At 39.3% G+C, this 16,342-nt stretch overlaps 1 protein-coding gene across 2 annotated transcripts in view; it reads right to left on the bottom strand.

Annotated features, from left to right (window-relative positions):
- Positions 1–15,496, bottom strand: part of Pdfr (Pigment-dispersing factor receptor) — a 54,351-nt gene extending 38,855 nt beyond the window's left edge. For both annotated transcript variants that reach the window (XM_019056948.2, XM_019056947.2), the window contains exon 1: positions 14,900–15,496. The gene's annotated coding sequence lies outside the window, so the exon portion shown is untranslated. The remainder of the gene's footprint in view (positions 1–14,899) is intronic.
- Between the last annotated feature and the right edge of the window lie 846 nt (positions 15,497–16,342).

Genomic DNA, 16,342 nt, shown 5'->3' with positions numbered 1-16,342 from the left:
AAAGTCAAGAAACGCTCACCACCGATTGCGACATTGCAAATGTCTCTTTACAATGTTTTCTTTTTTGTTTTGAAAAGAGAAAAGTAAAAAATAACACAATCAACAACAACAGTACCACAAACCCACAGCTTTTACTGTGTTTTTCTTAGTGCCTTTTTCATTCACTCGTAAATTATTTTTAAAATACATATCGATCAGTTTTGTCTCAAAAAACAACACGTACCTAACCGGAGGGTTTTAAACGTTGCGTCAAGATAAGCATGTTTCGACTTTAGCCATCGACATGAAAATGCGCCTATACGTAACTGCCCTATCATCAGAGGCGGATCCAGCAATTTGGCAACACCGGATTCTCTCCATTTAAACCTATGCTAAGTAATCGATCCTTGTCGGAGCACCCGGCCCCTCCAAGAATCGATAAATTTCCATAGATTTAAATAGAGAAAAGGCATTGTTGCCAATTTGCTGGATCCGCCAATGCCCATCATTTTCACTCTGCCACCATTGGCTGTTTATTCACTCACCGTGTGGGGTCCACGTTTCTTTTAGAAGGTTAGTCGAGACTAGGGGGCTACGCCCCCTGGCCGCTACGCGGCCCAACCCCCTGAAGGCGCTCCGCGCCATCAATGGGCCGCTTCGCGGCCCTATTTTTACCCTCCTATCAGTGTTAGTTTTATTTTTCCCCTAAACAATTACGATATGAGGTATACTTTAATTTTAAACTTTACTTAAAATTACTTTAAAATTAAAAGGACGCGTTTTAGAATGACTGCTTGATGAAATATTGCAGTAAAACAATGAACAATGATAGTCAAGTAATAATTAAGATTTCATAAGTCAGGGATCGAACCTACACCGAGTTCAAAGAGGACGCATTCGACGTCTTAGACGACTCGGTCATCGCTCGCCGTGGGGGTTTTGGTGCGAATCTTGTGTAGATAAGTGTAGAGCTGATGCGCAGGCTACCCAGCTACTGCGCAACCTCCTCGACCATTGCGCATCCTCCCGCGCATAACGGTAGCAGTACCGGAGCATTCTGTAAACTCACTCACTTTTATAACGTGATTTTAAAAAAACCTGGGTCCTGTTTCCAAAATCTGATTGCAGCGGGCTCATTTAGGGCCTATTACCTGTCGATTTACGCAAAAATCATGGAAATCGGCCCGGTAGAACGCTCAAACGAACTATGACAAAAAGTATAAATTTACATTGTTTAAATGGGAGAATTCGCAACTTTACCACTTAATATAAAAAAACCTGGGCCATATTTTGAAAATTTGAAAAGAGTTGGCTTATTTAGAGACAATTGCCCGTCGATAACCGCAAAAATCATGAAAATCGACCCGGTAGAACGCTGGAACTAAGCGTTACCAGTTTCGCAAAATTAGGAGGTCTTGGAGCTTATAGTATAGATGATTAATGAGAGGTAGAGATTATTTATTTAAGTTCTGTTCCCTGATTCCCAACACTAAATTCCGTTTGCCTGAATGCAGTCGGGGAAAATACTTGCAATGTAATACAGAAATTGAGTTTGTATTTTGTATACACACAAATCTTCACTCCAGTTATCTTAGTTGTGACTGTGAGAACATACACAGCTTCAAATCGAAGAAGAATGGCAATGAGGTTGTCACAAACAAGTGCTCACATGCTCAAGACATGGGTCGCGCAAATCTAATTTCAGAGAAAAAACACCAGATTAGAAAAAAAAAATCCTTCTAACACGCTTTCATCGCTGATATTTCACCCTGCCCTCTGTACCTTTTTCAACAACCGCGAAGAATTACAGAGAGGTCGGAGTGGCGGTTTTCCTGCGAATAAAATTATACGCTCTCGCCGTATCAATGATATAGTATCATGTATTTATTTCATGCTCCTCGAAGCTTTTTATAAAGGTAAACATTTTCATTCCTGATGCTGACAAGATTCGACAAAAATCCACCCGGATGCATGTTATGGGGAGTTTCAAAGGATTAATTCCATTATATTTTCCAGCCCTGCTCCATGCGCGCTGCTCATCTTCAATTCCCTCCTCAACCTCGGCCACATTTTTGTTTGCCCCCAGCTTCAACAGTGATACGAGCAGCTGTTGTGGTAGCTTGCACGGCGAGCCATTATACTTGCAAAAGATTTTTCCGCTTTTCCATCTCCTCGAATTTAAGAGGTCATGGTTCATTGCTTCATTGTGCAATCCCGCACATTGCCGTAGGTTCCCTCGCGGCAAATGCCGCGACAGGCTCGCTACCTATACAAAAATAATTTAACTCATTGATAAATATATTCCGAATTGATAATAACTTCTGCCTCTCCTGGCTTAATTTTATTTTGCGCTAATTTATTTTGCTCTTTGATGGTTGAATATCTTTCGTGTTTATCTTTTTACAAATAACCGTTCAGATATGTAATAAATGTATGTTTTATCTAATTTCATACGTACCTGGCGCGGCAATGGCTAAACTAACAGAGATTACACGCTGATCATGGGTGGAAGATGGGGGGGGGGTATCTTTTTAATACTATTTCTTAATTGCTGGAATTAGCGTCACAGTTGGCTTTTAATATTAACATATTTAAAGATACATGAAAAAAAAAGTAACAGTGAGCACCTCTTTCGAAAATATATTGTTGCGACTTATGTTTTAGTAGCGGAAATTTTGGAACACCGCGAGAAAGAAACGTTGTTTAGCACTCTGGCCATTGATCTATTAATGCTGAAAGGAACTACGTTGAAATTAATTAAAACGAGGAGATAATAAACTAGCTATAAAGTTTGCATATCCTAAATTCATCCAACATGAGTTCATTTTGCTTCAATTGATCCGCAAATCGCTGGTGAAACTGTAGAAATTCGTATCTCTGTTTGCGGCGTTGCGAACTTCCTGTTATACTTCATTTTCAACATCGAAAACTACTAAACTTCATTTCTAGAATGACCTCTCTAGAATATTCATCTCCGGTGATTTTTTCCCTCTATGTAACGAATATTCCGTCAAAATGTCAAGGCATGATTTATGTTCGGTCTCCTTTGAAAAATAAAATAGGAGCGGAGATTTTAAAACATTGCAACCGAGATACGCTTTTTTGCAGTTTCGTCGTCGAAATTTTTTTAGCATAAAAATATTCATAACTGGGTGGTGATAAGTAGGATACAAATTAAGAAATACCTAAGTAATTTTCAAAGTTTAACATTAGTTGTATGAATGCGTCCAAAGCATTTTTGGCGAGTCGAGAAAAACACGTGATTCTATTCAAGAAATCTGAAAGGCGAAATGGCAACACCGAGACTAACAATTTTCTTAATTACAGACGAGGTGTTGATCGGACACCAGATTCACCGAAGAGAAAGCAAAGAATGTCTAATTCTCGAGCGAAAGATCAGCCTTTTGTCCGCCAAAGGCTGCAGCGCTGCGGGGATCAGGTCGTGGCGCGGAAAGTTGGCAAGTTAAAAAGTTTGGAATTCCTTCGCAATTTCAGGATGATTTCTCACGACTGGCTCATTCAAGCGACTGATGATGCGCCCTTTGAATTCAGGGCTCGAAACAACGGGGAAATGAATTTACGGGACACTGATGAATGGAGATCCTCCGTGTTGTCCGAATTCAACTCCTGCTCCCTTCAAGACCCAGTCCCTCGGGCGGACGCTTCTCAAGTTTCTTCTCCTCTCCTCTCCTTTGATTTCGTTTTATTTCAGTTCGATTCTTCTCTCTATTGCGCCCAAAAAAAAATTACAGCTCCATCAATTTTCAATCGGACAGATTCGGATTTCCAACATGTCAAAAGTTCGTTCCTTATACTAAGAGTTCGTCGTTTCCCCGACAACCCAAGTAGCATTTCTCAACGGAAAAATAGCTATATATTGCGATTCTATCGGCGATAAAATCGCCAGGCTCATCAACATCTGAGCGATTATCCTCGATCTTAGCGCGCCGACAATTTATCGCGATATTTTCGAAATAAAAATCGCAATAAATGGCGATTTAATCACGATTTAATCGAACCAATAGTTGCAATTTGTAGCGCTTTAATCGCCTTATATCGCAATTTTTAATGCGATAATATCTCTATGTATTGCCACCGATAAAATCGCTATGTATGGTGATCACAGCTACTTAGGAAAGGAACGTAACTCAATTCTAAGAATGCAAAATTGACCCTAAGAATTCAGTTTTTTAGAATAATGTACCTGTAAAATAGTTATCCAAAACTTTTCTGATTTTGGCAAGAGATCAGAAGAAAAATAGGTAAAATTTTCAGTGAGATATGCCCAAGATTTTCCCGGCAAAAATGCAATTCGCGAGGGAAAATTTGGCAACATTGAGGAGTAGTTATGCTCTTTCGTGAGAGAAACAAGGAGTTGCAGTCTTGTTTGAATAGTTCCAGTGGCGTGGCGTGCTTTGCGATGTATCGATTTATTTGCCTTTTAAACCTATGGAAAAGGGTCGATAAACAGGGTGTTCGCAACGAACACCTTAACAATCGATTATTTACCATAGCTTTAAATAGGAAAATATCTACAATCGAACTCGACAGGCACCCATCTGCTCAAACGTAAAGCAAAGACACTTTTTTCAATTATTGGTAAAGTTTGAACTATTTTATTTCATGTATTAAAGATACGTATATCAATATGAAAAATTTGATGATGGAATAGCTTAATGTAGCATCGAAAGTCCAGTCAAATCGGAAGTGAGGAGGTACAGAAACATCAAGTTTCGTAGACAACACCTCGTAATTTTATAAAATGAGGAATTTTCGGTAAAACGACCTATGAAGCTTACAATGCTCCTGAGATTGTGCAATTTTTTATAGGCAGATAAATTGCATTCACGGTCGACCTTCTTCCGTTCAATAGTGAGGAAAAACTCGTAGCGGATTCAGGGGAAAATTCATGGCAGAAGTGTCTGATAAGTTACTTACAACTAGAGCCCTACGTTGCACAATCTTAGCAGCACTAGAAGTCTTATATGCCCTTTTACCGCAAAATACCTAAAATGTCCATTTCATGTAATGAAATGTGAAATTTTCGTGTGGAATTTATACAATGTCATCAAAGAGGTACAGACCATCAGCTCACTTAAGAGAGTTACCCCAACATCAAAATTCTAAATTACATATCCCTGCAGTAGATGAAACAAGGCACTTACTACCAAGCTGCGAGCGTGGAACGGCGGAAGTTATAAATAATTTCATTTAATCAAAGTCGCCTCCCGCTATTAAATGCTCGCTGTCGTATGTTCACTGTTCAGTACTTGCAGAACGAGAGGTTTTATCGATTTTTATCGTTAGTAATTGGAATAAGTACTTTCTCCGGGTTTTGTTCACTGTTTCTAACGAGGGATGCGAACTGAAGTTAACTGAAGTTTAAAGCCCTCTTTTAAAGAAAAGCAGTGATGACGTTTCAGATCAGGTTGCATAGTTCTCGCATCAAAACGGACGAGAACGGTCCTCTACGACGTAACTTTCGTCGTTAGTTTACGTCGTAAAATATAATTATCTAAACGTTGATTTCTTAGAACTAAACCGGCAAAGAACAAATTGGGCAATGGTTAGCAATACTCAATTATGCTACCGTTCTACTTGGCGACGTCAAATTGGGATTAAAAAACCACATCACGGTTTTTTTCTTTTGCAAAATAGCTGAGTATTTCCTGCCAACTTTGAAATTTTGCATATTTCAAAAAACTTGTCTAAAATACTGGCACAAAATTGCTCCTTGAGCGTTTCCTCAGACTCCACACTCACGACCTGATGTAAACTAGTGCTTCGGAATTATCTATTTTCTGTTACAGACAGTAGCTGCGCGGAAATCAAACTTGCGAGACCAAACAATGATGCCTGTATCCTATAACTACATTCGAAATAGGCGCAAAGAAATAGCTTTCCGATCAAGCTGAACGCCAGAGCGTCGGACTATAAGAAAATAGGCCTCGTATTGAGCCGCAGAAGTGTTTGCAAATCCAATACTCATGGAACTACCGAGTGGGTTTGCCAAAATAAATTCTTCCCGACTTCCAACCTTGAAACTTTAAAAGCCTAGGCATGTAAAATAACCTTTGTTCCCCACAGAAAGAAAATGTAGCGCTGTAATTGGTTCCTAATGAAATAAATGTCGATAAACTACACTGACAGAGATGTAGGAAAGGGGAGGGAGCGGAGAAAGAAAAAAAAGGGATGAGAGAGTCTCTCATCCCTTTTTTTTCTTTCTCCGCTCCCAGAGAGAGGGGAAGGCTCGGGCTGGGGAGGAGAGACAGGAGAAAAGAAAGAGAGGGAAAAACTTCCATTACCCTAAACTCTGCGTTTTTAGATAGACTATGCAGTGGTTTTATGACGAGAAAAGAGAGAAAGAGAGGTTTCAACCGAGGGTAAGGGAGAACAAACTCATTTCAATCATTTAGTGAAAAAGGTCTAAATAATTCGGAAGATCGTATCGGTTATTATCAGTAGCACTTATCAGTGCCAACGCTAAATTCGCAACGTTAATTATGAGGTGTTTTCGCCTGTCCGATCCGCTGTAGTCTAAGTTGAAACTGGTGAATCGATGGTAAAGTGTGAGGAATAAACCATTATCCATCAAAGTCTGCATTTTCTGGGTCTGTAATTACTAGCGATGATAGTTAGACATTTTTGTCGATCAAGAGTTCCGCCAGAATAACGAAACCCTCATTAACCTCTCAGAAAATTTCACTTTTTTTTTTCTATAAAACTCAATTTATCTGCATAAATGGGGTTCTTGCAGCGGTGATACTCTGCTTTAAGATTCATTTCTTTGTAAAATATTTCAAGGAACACACTGGCTTCACTTATTTTCTCTGAAATCATATCCTAAGCTAAAAATTAACTCCTTAAGTTGAGACCAGGATTAAGGAGCACCCACCCTCACTTGCTCCCCTAGTTACCCCCGATTGCAAACTTGCTAACTTACTTAGCCCTCCGCAATGGAGAGTTTGACTGATGAAGATTGATTTTCTTACGGTGCAGGAGTAATTTTTCATCACAGCCTTAGCTGTAATAGTTTTCTCGAACTCGAGAGTTTATTAAAGAAATAATCTGTGGCACCAGCATTTTTCTTACGAAATTTTACTTTTATAATGTGTTCGCACACGATTTAAATCGGTGACAACAGTTGCGCGAATACCCCTTGAATAAACCCTTCCGCTTTGCCGATCATATTGCTAATATGTATCCATATATTTGTAAAAGTACTAAATCAGATTCAAAAGAATTTAAAATGCGGAATTTCCTGTAAAAAAAATTTATTCAAACGTGTATGCAATAAGCAAGGCGAAATATAAATGAAATAAATTAGAAAAGCCATTACCTTGCAAATAATATAATTGACGAAAACTTACATCACAGCCGCTAAATACAGGTGTCTCTAGCTGTAAAGTAAGTTTTTGTTAATTATATAATTTGCAAGGTTATTGCGTTTTAGATTTATTTTATTTCACTATTTTATTTATATGTTTATATAATATTTTATCAGTTATTTATTAAACGATGTCCAGAGGAGATGAAGTCAACTAATCAGCTATCCCAAGAGGAAAAATTGAAGGCGCCATAGCTTCCAGAAACTTACCGCCTAGGATGCGACTATTCGTGCTCTAAGGATGTCCGTGTTGCATAAACGAAAAATTGCAGGCGCTCTGAATTTCTTGATCAGAAAACTTGAATGCAACTACAATCCATGCTCAAGAAATTCCCGTATTTTATACACAATCGAAATGACCAGGGCAAACCTCAGATTTTAGGTGAGGCGTGTATCATCGTTTTAGGTAACTTTGTCAAATTGTGCAATTTTCAAAATGATATCATCATACGGGAACTTTACCTGTGAAAAATGATGCAGGAATGGTGTGCAACCCAAAATTCTACTTTGGATTAAACGATTAAAGCGAGAATCCTCGCTGCATTCAATTATGCTCCATCTACCGGAGACCGGAAACGAGTTTTCGCGGAAAACCACCGGCCAGGGTTGCCAAGTCAGTAATTGAAATAATAACACGATAGCAACAACATCAACGGCGTAAGTCCGCAATCACATATCTCGTTTGCGGTGTCTGAAAATCTCCGCCTCTATGTTATTTTTTTAAAGGTGAGCAAATATACATCATTCCTTGACGTTTGTGCAGAATTTGCTTCGCACAGAGGGAAAAAATCACGGCAGTTTTGAAGAATTGCCGTTGAGTAGTTTCTCTTTTAAAAATTAAAGTATGGTAGGAAGTCTGCGACGTCGCAAACCGAGTTATGTGATTGCCGACTTGCACCGTCGATGTGTGTTTTATACATTGAAATTTGATAAAATATAGACACCAACCAACTTCTTATCTGTGTAGATACGAGAACAATTGGACTGAGTTAAGCAGAAAGGAACCAACCCACATTTTGGAAAAAATTGAGTTATAAGTGGTTTTGAACTCAACCACTGCTCTACTATCTATCGCCAAAAATTCAAAGTTTTCGTTGGAGCAAATTTTGCAGAAATTGAACTTGAAGTTTATTTTTTACATTGAGTCTTATGCAGGAGCCAAACTTTAAACCTCTTTTTCTCCGTTCGGTCCCGATGTGGCTTGGTTCCTTTCTGTTTAACTCCGTCCAATTGAAGACCTTGCCATCTTAAAACACTTTCTACATCGCATATCTGTTTAAGTAAATCGTACTTTCCAAAGGTCCTCGGAGATCCTCCAAAACCTGCTCTGTCCTCGTGATAAATATTTAAGCCCTCTCGCGTATCCCTAATAGCCGAGATAGCGATGAATTTCAATTTAACCGGAGAATATATCGACGGCGATTTATGCAATATTATTGATAGAAAAATCGTGATACATTAGAATAAAATTGCAATTATATGAACGGAGTTTTATAGAGATAAAATTGAGACGAGATCGAGAATAATCGCTCAAATGTTGATGCTCCTCCTAGCAATTCTTTCGCCAAAAAATCTTAAAAAATCCCATTTCAATATAAGAATATCGCGATACTTGGGAAATGGTATTGCTTTGATTAGAGGCCTTCAAACTGTAATTATGAATTCCACATGGTGAATGAATCATTTTTCAATCATGAATTTTTTTACAGTAGCACTTAGTAAAAAAAGACAGCAATTCCAGTACACCTGAATCACATAAAACTACAATTAAAACCACTTTAATCAGGAGAGTGAGGAGAACAAAGAACCCTTTGATGTGTTGCAGAATGTGAATTTTGAAAGATCTCCTAGGGATATCACCTAGTTCCTGATCGAATTCCAAGTTTTGATAGGGCTGCGAAGTTGCCGCTGGCCTATTGATTAGTCCTCCTAAGTTCAATGAAATCCAACTTCAAAGAGGTGATCTGCAACTGTTGCGTGATACAGTTTGATTTTGTCTGCGGTAGTTGGAGCTAATTTTGACCTGCATCTCGTGAATTATTAATACTCATACGAGGTGGGACGTGTCCTCACCGAGAAAATTGAGCATATGAAGTCATGAGTCAGTCGATCCGTGAAGTCTATCGAGTGGCATTGCAATTATTGTAATTGCAGTGGATCGCTTTACTTATTGTTAAAGCCTTTGTTCACTTAAGAATTGCATTACATAGAATATTAGAATAATGGGCCTGTTGCAAACTTTTGCTAGAGCAAAAATAAGAGTTGTTTCTTATAGATAATGCCTCAAAAATCACGATGAGCGCATCGGCAAAGTCTGAAATGCACTCATAACTTCACAGTCTGCGTAAGAAATTTGCGATTTTTTGAGCTTCCCGCTTCAAAAGCGATACTACGGCACAGGTGAACATTTTGTAAAAGGAGTCGTTCCATCGTCGGCAATACTCATCATGGCCGACGCCAATCCGCCAAAACACGTGTGATGGGACGAGATAATACCTGAACTGGATTAGACCAGATAGCAATCGGCGTGTTTTAACGTTCATGTTTTCCACGCCCGAATTGATTGACCTTGAACTCTCCTTGAATCACGCGCGGAACTGCGCGCAAGCGTCGGCCATGATGAATATCGCCGACGATGGAGCAACTCCTCTAACAAAATGTTCACCTGTGCCGTAGCATCGTTTTTGAAGCGGGAAGCTTAAAAAAACGCAAATTTCTTACGCAGATTGTGAAGTTATGAGTGCATTTCAGACTTTGCCGATGCGCTCATCGTGATTTTTGAGGCATTATCTGTAAGAAACAACTCTTATTTTTGCTCTAGCAAAAGTTTGCAACAGGCCCATTGAGGGGCTTTGACAAGGCGCATATGTGCAGTTTTTGCCATTTCGAGAAATACGTGTTTGAAGTTTCGAAATTACATGGATCCTTATGGCGGAACGAAAGTTCAATCTGACTTTTTGATGGCTAATCAATGGAATTTGGGAGGGAATTTTCCATAGAATATGCGCTAAGACCAGTTCTACTTGAAATCATTAACATCTCAATTTTTTTCAAAAAGCGCACCCATGCGCCTTGTCCTCCAAGCCCCTCAATGCCACTCTGCCTTTGTGACTATAATAACTTGAAGTATTTTTTATGAAGAATATAATTCATTCATGATAAATTATTACTATAGGTCAAATACTTATGACGAGTACAAGAAAATGAGGGACGTGTCTGCCTACGCATGAACACACTCACTGGATAGTAGCGCTATTACCCTGGTAAAAATTGGCGATAGGAGCTGCGTTTCAAAATACCATAAGAGTTCTTATAGCCGACTAAAGAAGGCTATTGAAAATCATATAGCTGGCTGTAGAAAGTGGAGCAAATCATATAGCCGGGCTATACGAAGCTATGAAAAAGTATACAGAAGGCCTATAGTTCCTATCGCCGGGCTTTACACTTTATCGCCATCGGCTATAAAAGGCTATAAGAAATTGTGTAGAAATTCGTGTGCTTAGGAAATCATTAAGTTTGATACGGAACTACCTTTATATTTACAAAACACACATTATATTTTCCTTTAAAACATTTTTTTTTTTTTCATCAATTAAAATGAGAATAGTAATGAGAAGAATTCGCCAGGTGATGAAGGTTGAGAAAGATATCGTGCACGACGTCATGTCCAGGCAGTTATGCTGGTATGGACATGTGCAAAGAATGTCGGAGGAGAGGTTGCCCAAACAAGTTTTGGATTGGGTACCACCTGGGAAGAGGCGACGGGGACGTCCCGTAAAGGGTTGGCGGCAGGGCGTTGACGAAGAGATGTTGCGGTGTCAGTTGCCCGATAACCTCTGGGAAGACAGGCATATGTGGCGTTTGGGTGTCGTAGAACGCCAGAGTGCGTTATAAAGCGACTTTATATATAAAATGAGAATAGTCCATACAGAGTGTGCAAACATTTCAAAATCATGAGTTGAAAAACGCTGACTCCGCGAGATTAAATATCAGAGCCTAACACAAAGCGGAGCGGCGATGCACTGGCGCCTACAAACCTAATAGGGATACTTCACGCATTGCGCAATGCGTGAGGTATCCCTGTTAGGTTTGTAGGCGCCAATGCGCGTTTCGCGCTCTCTGCCCGCCCGCCGCGCCGCAGCGTGCCACGGCGTCGGAAGCAACTATTTCACACCAGAGGTATTGCACAGTATCATAGGAAATTGAAGGTTCTCCAACATATTAAGAATGACAGGCATCCTTCAAAAGTACGAAGCTTTCCTCGCAAAATAAATCAAGATACTACGGCACAAAAAGAGAGCGGTAGTTCAAAAACTAAGTAAGTCCTAGTATCCGTATTTAGTAACGTTTAGCATAAACTTTATCGTCTGGCTGTTGCTTAATCGCCATCGGCTATAAAAGGCTATAAGAAATTGTACAGCCGGCTGCAGAAGCTATTGGAAATCTTACAGCCGGCTTTCGCTTTAGGTCTATAGTATTTTGGAACACACATTCTACTGCCAATTTTTACCAGGGTATTCTTTGTTTCTGAACTGATAATCATTTCACTATTTTACGAGATTTTGCCCAGCGTGTTTAAGATGACATCTTCTTCTGATTATTTGGTTTTTACTCGAATCCGGCCATGTTACTTCGTCCGAGGAAAACAATATTCAGATTTGTCCCAGTAAATTCGGTTTTCATCGGAGGAAATTTGGCAACTCTCGAAGGTTCATACAGCGTTCTTCCTTAGCACGGCAGTGTAGCTGGAGCGTATGTATAAATGAGTGATTCGAGCATAGACTTTGAAACAGTGCCTATCAAAAAATCTCTCCCTACACTTTTTTATTGCCTTGCTGATCAAATCTGACAACTAGACTCAATTTTAAAATTTAGAAACAACAATTTCGGGCTCAGTTTTAGAAAAACGTATGTGCCATCAGTTTCCCTATTCACATAAGTGTTTTTACGGATGAGCCAGAAATAGTAGTTTCTATGTGCAGAATGACGTTCAATTTTCCATATTACCCGTCAACTATGGTCAGCACGATAGAAAGTGCAGCTATAAAAGAGGTGGAACACGAGGTAACCTGAGCTGAGGTCGATATCTCTGTAATTATTGAGATACAATAATAGCCCAACGAGGACAACCTGAAATTATCAACGGTTAGTGTCACTTGGTGTATTACTTCCCATATATTGATCGGAGCAACGTTAATAATTATCATTAACAAGCAACTGCACCGTACTTTGTCCATCCTTTTTACCGTCAAATGACCGTCATTCTTTTGAAAAATCATATTGACAAAGTAATTTATAGACGCATTTAGATATTCGGCAGGTAAAAAATTCTATCTGAAAAAAATTAATTGTAAATAATAAAAACAGAATCACAACTTCCTGCTCTGAACAGCGGTATTTGCTGCATTAAAACTAATGGGGCACCGAAACAGCTGCGAGAATAAAACGGGTTTTAGGGGTGCCGGAACATTCAAGCACATAAAAATGAAATGAATTTTGCTGAGTCACGGGGTAAGATACGGGTACTGCCACCATGTGCTCCCATCCTCTTTCAGTGGTGGAAAATTGTGATCGAATGTGACCGCCCAGCACCACCAGACTCCCGTATAATCCTTTGTCCCTTGCAAAAATCTCTGTGCACATTCATGCTATGCAATTTCCCTCTGAATTATTCGTTTCCCACTGCTGCCCATTGTGTCCCACGGTCTCCACACCTAAATTACGGCAACTTCTTCAACAAGTTTTTTTTTTTTTTTTTTTTTTTAATTAATTAGGATTCACTCGACTCGCAGTTTTAGGTTTAAACAGACAAAATTAAACTTCATGATTATCGTTAGAGAGTAATCGTTAGAAAAACGCATTTCTGTGTCAAACATCTGCGGGAAAAATTTCAAGCCCAGTTTTTCACTTGTTGATAATTTATTTACTCAATTGGATCAACTAATTTCTAGATGATAACCTGAACAAACCTATGATCACCCACAAGCGGAGGAGACACCGAAACTCAAAAGTGAGGAATTGGTGCATCTGCTTTGAGGAGCGTTCGCAAACATTTGATATCTAAAATTGCTTAAAATCTTCAAACCACGAAACGGAGTTCTGGCGGTTTGAAGTTTGCGGTTCAGGAAATGTGGTTTTCAGATAAAGCCACTTAAAGGTGTACTTAACTTTGGCTGCCGTGTTAAAATTTAACTCCACTCCCTTTAACAGCCAAAAAGTTTACTAATAAGTTTGCATACTTTCTTCAACTATTTTTAATGTTAGATTAGAGACTATTGAGTCTTCCGCTCAAAACTAAAACACCAATTTTCCGACTCAATCTGACGAAAAGTTCATTGACGTATTTTGCTTTATGGACAGGACAGCCACATATAAATAAACAATATCTCCATAAGTCTCACTTATATTACTGAAACAATTAATGCTCATTTTTTTTAAAACAAATTTCATTTATTTAACGGCCTCCTCGGTACGTAAAAAAACATTAGCTCGTTGGATAAAACAGTATGATTAAACAATTCAGTTAAGACGGTTACGTGTGATTAGTAAAAACATTGTCTTAAAATTGCCAATTTTTGCAAGTAAATTAAGCACGCGTAACACGAAAATCAGGCGATTTGAATGAAATCATTAAGGAATATCGTTATTTAAATCTTGAATAAAAATTATGACGAAATATAAACAAAATATTGAAAAAATACTAAGTTACAGATGCTACAATACTTTCAATGTTAATATTGACTATACGTATACAAAATTCAAAAAAAATAATAAATAAATAAATATTTATTAAAACCTATCATATCATTGTTAAAAAATTCGGTTGGACCGAGTTAGTTAGAATGATATGGAACCAGGGTTTGTTCATCACTTACAGCCGAATTATTCGGTCTGTTCAACCAAACTGTTCGGTTTGTGTGCCTGAACTAGAACTATTACAAATTCCTATAGTTCGGTTCAGCAGACCGAATAATCCAGTTGTAAGTACCGAACAAATCCTGGTTCCATACCATTCTAATTAGTTCGGTTTAACCGATCTTTTTTTCAGTATAGTGGGTTAATGTTTTTCCTCTAGCGCTCGCTCAATATTGACCCAAAATCAAGCCAAGTTTAAGACTTTTACGGAAAAATTGACGCATGGAGCAATGACGCATTGACGCAATGGAGAATTTGCGCACGAAAATTGTATTGCTTTATCTAAGAGACCTTAATGACCTAAGTTCGCAGTATTTTTCATAATTTTTCTCCGAATTGGGAAATGCACCGCCTTGTAACGTCATCTGGCGGCATTTCCCATTTAAACACATGTATTTTAGAAAATTTGGTTATCTCGTCACATTTCTTCCAATAATTTTTCAATTTAGATATCAAGGATATCCTTGTGCTCACTTATCTGAGCAGTTTTATTTGAATTTTGAAATTTACAAAATTTCAGACATCTGCAAATTCTCCATTTAGTCATAACAAATACCCTACCCTATCCACACTATAATAAACCGATTCAAGTCTCATGAGATAAAATCATTGACTAACCTGGTTAATGAAGTATTATCCGATTCAGCTTTTCGTCACAACTATTGCCGCATTCAAAAACTCAAGAAGAACTTGGGTTATGAAAGGAAAAAAATAAATACAATAATAAGTGAGTAATCCAATGTCCGCGAACCTTGGATGAAAATGTTTTAAAAAAAAATTCAGGTAGGCACGCAAGAGCCACAATTGAGACGTACTCGCCGCGCACAAAATTCCCAAGGTGTTAAAGCTATGGACGCAAATCCACCGAACGCCAAGGGGAGAAGCGAAAAATCGGGTTCGTTTAAGTTCTCAAATAAACCGAATCAGGTTGGGAGAATTCGCGGTAATTGAAAGAAAATGACAGAGGTAAAGGCGGAGCCTCTGAGCTTTTAATTAGGCGCCGCCGAGGGAGGAGGGATGTAAACAAGAGAGGAGGCGGAGGGGCGGGGGGAGGAGGGAGAGGAGTCGGCAATTGTCAACTGCCGCGAAAAATCGTGTCGCGCGAAACCGAGACCTCGCGGAAGCGGAATTCAAGGAGCGAGAGTAGCCGGCGGGGAGCGATGCTCGACTGAGTCAAAAGCTCGCCTCGCTGATGACAGAACCGGAGTCGGAGATAGAGCTTTCGGTGGAAAAGCAGGAGGGATCGACGCGATTCGAAGCTCATGGCTCGGGGAGGGAACTCGGAGACAGCGTCGGCTCCGGACGGACAGACCTCATCTTCAAAGCGAGGCGTGAACGGTCGAATATCGATATTTTTCCATTTGAAGCTATGGTAAAGAATCGATTATTAAGGCCTACCCTGTTTATCGATCCTTTTCCATGGGTTTAAATGAGAGAAAAATCGATCGGAGACGGTGTCGGCTCCGGACAGACAGACCTCATCTTCAAATGCAAGGCGTGAACGATCGAATATCGATAATTCCCCATTTGAAGCTATAATAAAGAATCGATTATTAGGGTTTACCCTGTTTATCGATCCTTTTCCATAGGTTTACATGAGAGGAAAATCGATGTATCGCAAAGCACGCCACAAAACTCCTCCAAGACTTCCCGCGTCTCCGACATTCCCCACATTTCCTCCGCTGTGCCGTCGAGCTTTGATTACTCTCACACCTGCGTCCAAATTACTGTCGGCAGGTCCTCGTTTCATCGCTTACCCCACGAAAGAACGCAACTACCTTCTAATTTTGACAAATTTCCCCTCGTAAATTGCACTTTTCCGGGGAAAATCTTGGGCTATTCGAACTGAAAATTTCCCTAATTTTTCTTCTGATCTCGAGCAAAAATCAGAAAAATTTTGAGAAAAATTGCACAAGTACATTGTAATAAAAAGTTGAATTGTTTGAGTCAATTTTACAGCGTTGGAGTGGAGGTAGGTCTCTTCGTGCGAGAGGTGACGGTTTCTAGTCGCTCTGCAGCACATACACACGTTCATCGAATCATTATTGCCAGGTGGTGAAT

This window comes from Bemisia tabaci, chromosome 5 (assembly GCF_918797505.1).
Source record: "Bemisia tabaci chromosome 5, PGI_BMITA_v3".
NCBI lineage: Eukaryota > Metazoa > Arthropoda > Insecta > Hemiptera > Aleyrodidae > Bemisia > Bemisia tabaci.
Note: the sequence above shows the minus strand (reverse complement) of the source record. Positions and strands in the feature narration are given on the sequence as shown.